The 7,249-nt window shown below is 34.7% G+C and overlaps 1 non-coding gene across 1 annotated transcript; it reads right to left on the reverse strand.

Moving 5' to 3' along the window:
- Positions 1–5,349: 5,349 nt before the first annotated feature.
- Positions 5,350–5,421, reverse strand: TRNAD-GUC (transfer RNA aspartic acid (anticodon GUC)). Its single transcript has one exon. It is a non-coding gene; the product is annotated as a tRNA-Asp (tRNA).
- Positions 5,422–7,249: the final 1,828 nt, after the last annotated feature.

Consider the following 7,249-nt stretch of genomic DNA (forward strand, 5'->3'; position numbering starts at 1 on the left):
ATAGAAACTCGCATCAGAAGCCTTACAGAAAGATACTCAAACGAGAAATGAAAAGATACACAATTGGAATAGTAAAGATACGCAAACGATGTAAAGATACACAATTGGAATAGTAAAGATACGCAAATGATGTAAAGATACTCAATTTGAAAGAAACACACTCCCACACTTGCAAAACTCTCAAATACAATAGAAACTCGCATCAGAAGCCTTACAGAAAGATACTCAAACGAGAAATGAAAAGATACACAATTGGAATAGTAAAGATACGCAAACGATGTAAAGATACACAATTGGAATAGTAAAGATACGCAAATGATGTAAAGATACTCAATTTGAAAGAAACACACTCCCACACTTGCAAAACTCTCAAATACAATAGAAACTCGCATCAGAAGCCTTACAGAAAGATACTCAAACGAGAAATGAAAAGATACACAATTGGAATAGTAAAGATACGCAAACGATGTAAAGATACACAATTGGAATAGTAAAGATACGCAAACGATGTAAAGATACTCAGTTTGAAATAAACACACTCCCACACTTGCAAAACTTTCAAATACAATAGAAACTCGCATCAGAAGCCTTACAGAAAGATACTCAAACGAGAAATGAAAAGATATACAATTGGAATAGTAAAGATACGCAAACGATGTAAAGATACACAATTGGAATAGTAAAGATACGCAAACGATGTAAAGATACTCAGTTTGAAAGAAACACACTCCCACACTTGCAAAACTCTCAAATACAATAGAAACGCGCATCAGAAGCCTTACAGAAATATATTCAAACGAGAAATGAAAAGATACACAATTGGAATAGTAAAGATACGCAAACGATGTAAAAATACTCAGTTTGAAAGAAACACACTCCCACACTTGCAAAACTCTCAAATACAATAGAAACTCGCATCAGAAGCCTTACAGAAAGATACTCAAACGAGAAATGAAAAGATATACAATTGGAATAGTAAAGATACGCAAACGATGTAAAGATACACAATTGGAATAGTAAAGATACGCAAACGATGTAAAGATACTCAGTTTGAAAGAAACACACTCCCACACTTGCAAAACTCTCAAATACAATAGAAACTCGCATCAGAAGCCTTACAGAAATATATTCAAACGAGAAATGAAAAGATACACAATTGGAATAGTAAAGATACGCAAACGATGTAAAGATACTCAGTTTGAAAGAAACACACTCCCACACTTGCAAAACTCTCAAATACAATAGAAACTCGCATCAGAAGCCTTACAGAAAGATACTCAAACGAGAAATGAAAAGATACACAATTGGAATAGTAAAGATACGCAAACGATGTAAAGATACACAATTGGAATAGTAAAGATACGCAAATGATGTAAAGATACTCAATTTGAAAGAAACACACTCCCACACTTGCAAAACTCTCAAATACAATAGAAACTCGCATCAGAAGCCTTACAGAAAGATACTCAAACGAGAAATGAAAAGATCCACAATTGGAATAGTAAAGATACGCAAACGATGTAAAGATACACAATTGGAATAGTAAAGATACGCAAACGATGTAAAGATACTCAGTTTGAAATAAACACACTCCCACACTTGCAAAACTTTCAAATACAATAGAAACTCGCATCAGAAGCCTTACAGAAAGATACTCAAACGAGAAATGAAAAGATATACAATTGGAATAGTAAAGATACGCAAACGATGTAAAGATACACAATTGGAATAGTAAAGATACGCAAACGATGTAAAGATACTCAGTTTGAAAGAAACACACTCCCACACTTGCAAAACTCTCAAATACAATAGAAACTCGCATCAGAAGCCTTACAGAAATATATTCAAACGAGAAATGAAAAGATATACAATTGGAATAGTAAAGATACGCAAACGATGTAAAGATACACAATTGGAATAGTAAAGATACGCAAACGATGTAAAGATACTTAGTTTAAAAGAAACACACTCCCACACTTGCAAAACTCTCAAATACAATAGAAACGCGCATCAGAAGCCTTACAGAAATATGTTCAAACGAGAAATGAAAAGATACACAATTGGAATAGTAAAGATACGCAAACGATGTAAAGATACTCAGTTTGAAAGAAACACACTCCCACACTTGCAAAACTCTCAAATACAATAGAAACTCGCATCAGAAGCCTTACAGAAAGATACTCAAACGAGAAATGAAAAGATATACAATTGGAATAGTAAAGATACGCAAACGATGTAAAGATACACAATTGGAATAGTAAAGATACGCAAACGATGTAAAGATACTCAGTTTAAAAGAAACACACTCCCACACTTGCAAAACTCTCAAATACAATAGAAACGCGCATCAGAAGCCTTACAGAAATATATTCAAACGAGAAATGAAAAGATACACAATTGGAATAGTAAAGATACGCAAACGATGTAAAGATACTCAGTTTGAAAGAAACACACCAAACAGCCATGTATCCCTATATGTGCCATGTTTGGGACCCCTTAGTTGAACCCCATTTGAGCCTACATTGAGCTTTTTCTTCATCACGTATGTTATCTCCATGCTTAGTATAGTTACCTCTACCTTGTCCTATAGACTTGGCAGAACTTTTGTTGAGATGCTTATGTAATGATGTATGAAATAAGTGTGGGGTGGAAGACATGAAAAAAAAAGAGAATAAGCTTTTAAGCATGCCGAAAAAAAAAAGATGAAAAAAAAAGAAAAAAAAAGATAAATTCGGCAATACAAGAAAAGGGAAAGAAAAGATGTTGTCTTCCATTTGTGATTTGGAGTTGAGTTGTAATTGAAGGTCTAAAAATGTGTATTTGACCTTTGTCCATGTTCACTTTGTGGTTAAAATGATGTTTGGGCCCAACTTGTTATATTTGGCCATTGATGGTGTGTGGTGTCATAAGGATGGTGTTTACTCTACTAAGTCTATAGGATTACCTTTGTAATTCCTTGATATTCCATGCCTTTAGCTAAGCCTAACCATTCACCCTTATCAAATGATCCTAATGATTCTTAAAATGAGCAAATCTTGGTTTGTGGAGACGATCACAAGAGTTGAGCATATGGTTTTGGTCCATTTGTGCACTTAGTTGTTAAATGAGGTTTTCCTTTTGTTATTCACAAAGTGCTTTCATTTGATGAAATATGCAGGATATTTGATGCTTTATTATCCTTTCTCTTGCATATACTTGTGTGTGAATCATAACCATGAATCTGAGTGAAAAGAAGAGAGTATGCCTTGTGAGGAGGATTGGATTGACTAACCATGTTATGTGCCTATTGTCTCATTTCTTACTTATTCATACTATGAAACATGTTTATGAAACTTGGAATTTATGTGCTTACATTCAAATGCTTAAACTTGAAAGCTATGTGTTTTGAGATTCTGAGGCAATCATTTAGGGGCAATAGTGTTTTGTATAGTTTTGTTTTGTTTTGCTAAGGGTCTAGCAAAAGCCAAGTGTGGGGTAGTTGATAAGCGCACTTTGTGCGACGTTCTTAACATGTTTTTACCTCCATTTGTACTTTACTTAGCCCTTATTATTGTAGTATAGAGTCATTGAGTCACAATAGGAGTCTAGGATGGTATTGGATGTGTCTTTGTGCTTAAACGAGTTAAAAACGAAGAATTGGTCTAGAGTCCTAGTTTGAGTAGGAATCCTTATAGGACAAGGAAACCTAGTTGAATTAGGAGTCTTCATCTTTCTACGTTTTGGTCGCATTGGCGATATCTTGAGAGTCATGCTTGCATTAGGAATCCTTGTTAAACTAGGAAACGTACCATTTTGGAAAGTCCTACTTGAACTCAAACTCTTATCACGAAACTTTCCTAAATGAACTTCCTTGTTCTAGTAACTTACTTATTCTAGTAAGTTTCCTTTTTGCAAATTAGAAACTTTCCAAATCTAGTTGAGTTCATCTATTACATGTGTCTTTTTAAGAAAACAAATATCTAGATTAGGACATGATTTTCGAAATGTATTATCTCTTACTATTGATTTTCTTTTCTTATTTTCAGATTTGAAGAGATAATTCAAGGAGAAGAAGTTCTTGCCATGCTATCCAAATCAGCCAAGGAGAAGGAGCCCAGCCCATGCCATGCTAACCCTAGAGAAACAAGGAGATAAGAGCTTGTTCTACAAGAAAAAGAAGGGCAGCCATTAGATCTAATTAAAAAGAAGAAATCCCAGCCGTGCATACATGGATCAGCCCATTCAAAACCCTAGCAGCCTCTCCTCTCCTCCTTCCTCTATAAAAGGCATAGCCTCCCTCACAATTGATGATCTCCATTCTTCCACAAACACAGCCGAATTGCTGCCCAAACACATCCAGAAAATTCAAGCCACAAAATCTTCATCCATCACCACAAAACCGTGCTCATCTTCCTCCTCATCCAAATCCGAATCCATTCTTGCCGAATCCTAGAAGGTTTCTAAAGTGTGATTCATCCATGTTTTGTAATTTTTCTTTTGGTTTTCTGCAATTTTCGATTTCATTGTATGAATTCTTGGATGTGATTTTCGGTTTTATATATGAAGAACATAAATTCAGACTTCTTTGGTTTTATGTTTTGATTGTATGAATTCATTGAAATATGTATGTTTGACGTGTTAGATGATTATGGGCAGTAGGTTTCCGAATTGTTTTTAGGTTTTATTTCAATTAGTTCCTTGAACTTGTACATCTAAATCAATGCTTGAGGAAGCCAAGGCCATGGTTCTCCTAGGGTTGCGATTTAATTCACCAAAGTGTTCTTTGATTGAATATGCGCTTCGTGTTTCAATTATGGATACTTATATAGGGCTGTGATAGTTCTAGGAATTTGCATGCTTAATCAAGATGAGTGACGCCATGCTTGTGTAACATGTTTCCAATTCGACTTAATGTGCTTATGTGCTACTTTGTTGTTTAACTAGAACGCTTCGTTATGTTGAACTCTCTTTAGCATATGTTTAGGATTGAACGCTTTGTTGGTTCTAAATAATTAAGAAGTCTTAACGATTAGATGAACCGCTTCGGACTCTAATTAGAATTGGAATTGAAATAGACTTAGATATAATCGAAATAAGTTGCTGCCTATATGTTATATACGTGTCATACATGTTTCTTGAGTAGAATTCGTGTTTTGGTTATGTGATGAATGGTTGATCAATTGTATATAAGTAATTTAGGATTTATTTTAAGTTGTAGTTTTAGAATCCAAATCAAATCCCCCAATAACATGATAAGTGTTGAGGCCCTTTTGATTCCCCGGACTGAACGATCCCTGCTTATTCTATACTAACGATGATGTTTTTCAGGGTATTTTATAGACGTTCTAACCCAACGCTCTATCATTTTGGCGCCGTTGCCGGGGATCGAACCCGGGTCACCCGCGTGACAGGCGGGAATACTTACCACTATACTACAACGACTAAGTGCACAAATGGACCAAAACCATATGCTCAACTCTTGTGATCGTCTCCACAAACCAAGATTTGCTCATTTTAAGAATCATTAGGATCATTTGATAAGGGTGAATGGTTAGGCTTAGCTAAAGGCATGGAATATCAAGGAATTACAAAGGTAATCCTATAGACTTAGTAGAGTAAACACCATCCTTATGACACCACACACCATCAATGGCCAAATATAACAAGTTGGGCCCAAACATCATTTTAACCACAAAGTGAACATGGACAAAGGTCAAATACACATTTTTAGACCTTCAATTACAACTCAACTCCAAATCACAAATGGAAGACAACATCTTTTCTTTCCCTTTTCTTGTATTGCCGAATTTATCTTTTTTTTTCTTTTTTTTTCATCTTTTTTTTTTTCGGCATGCTTAAAAGCTTATTCTCTTTTTTTTTCATGTCTTCCACCCCACACTTATTTCATACATCATTACATAAGCATCTCAACAAAAGTTCTGCCAAGTCTATAGGACAAGGTAGAGGTAACTATACTAAGCATGGAGATAACATACGTGATGAAGAAAAAGCTCAATGTAGGCTCAAATGGGGTTCAACTAAGGGGTCCCAAACAGGGCACATATAGGGATACATGGCTGTTTGGCTAAAGTGGTGGTAATCCTAGAAATGATCCATAAATCCCTTTCAAAATCAGAGCATTTTATGATTTAAAAGTTTCAATAATCACAAAAGATGAGTTCTAGTAAATTCTAGAGTCCATTAAAAGCTATGGCACATAGTCATTGAATGCAAAGAATAATGAGGTTCATATAACAACAACGAAATTTCATATTATCACTCAAGAAGAAAGCATATATAGGCTCAAAAACTCATAGGTTGTTATGGACTTAAACTAACCAAACATGTATGTCATATTACATTCAATCAAAATCTCACATGTTCATACCAAATCGACATTATCAATGAAACTTACAATTCAATTCTTATAGAATGCGAAACCGTCATCTATGCATTTAGAGACATAATCATCCTAGACTTTAGGGGCATCCTAAGACTCAAAAAACACATTTTTTTTCGATTTTTTAAATAGTTTTATTTTTTATTTTTTTCTTTCTTTTTTCGTTTATATCATGAAATCAAAGCAAAAATCAGCAAACAATGATCATGCAACCCTACCCCACACTTAGAAAATTACATTGTCCTCAATGTAAGCTCAATAATCAGAATGTAATTCATACGTATAGACTAAGATTACACATCAACACATATACAATTCAACCATAAGAGTGAAGGGATAAGAAAATTCAAACTCCCGTAGACGACTCCTCCACAAGTACGGTTGAAATGGGTTGCCTCCCATGTAGCGCTTAACTTTTATAGTCCTTTAGCCTAGACTCTTCATTTCTTTTTAAGTTGTAGGCGACGCTACTTGGAGTTGTACACCTCCAAATTTGTGCCTCTTTGACTATCAAAACTCAATCATGTTCACTCCACTCTTAAACTGTATCGCATCAAGAAAAAGAACATTAGAAGAGTGAACATGGGAACTCAAAGAATACGTTAGTATAATGTTAATGATTAAGTAAAAGTTAGTATGAGTTAAATTAAATTCAAATCATGAATCAAAAGTTAGAGTGTGGTGGAACTCCGCTTCTTGCAACACTTGTCGTCATTCCCAAGTCATTGAGAGCTTCAATCAATTGTTAACAATAGAATTCTCCAACTCTTTCTTAAAATCCCTATCTGGCAACTAAGGTATACAAAGACACACAAAATGTTAGCGATTAAGTATAAAATGAAATAAAAGAAATGTTAGCAATTTAATACA

Source organism: Argentina anserina, unplaced genomic scaffold, assembly GCF_933775445.1.
Source record: "Argentina anserina unplaced genomic scaffold, drPotAnse1.1, whole genome shotgun sequence".
Taxonomy (NCBI): domain Eukaryota; kingdom Viridiplantae; phylum Streptophyta; class Magnoliopsida; order Rosales; family Rosaceae; genus Argentina; species Argentina anserina.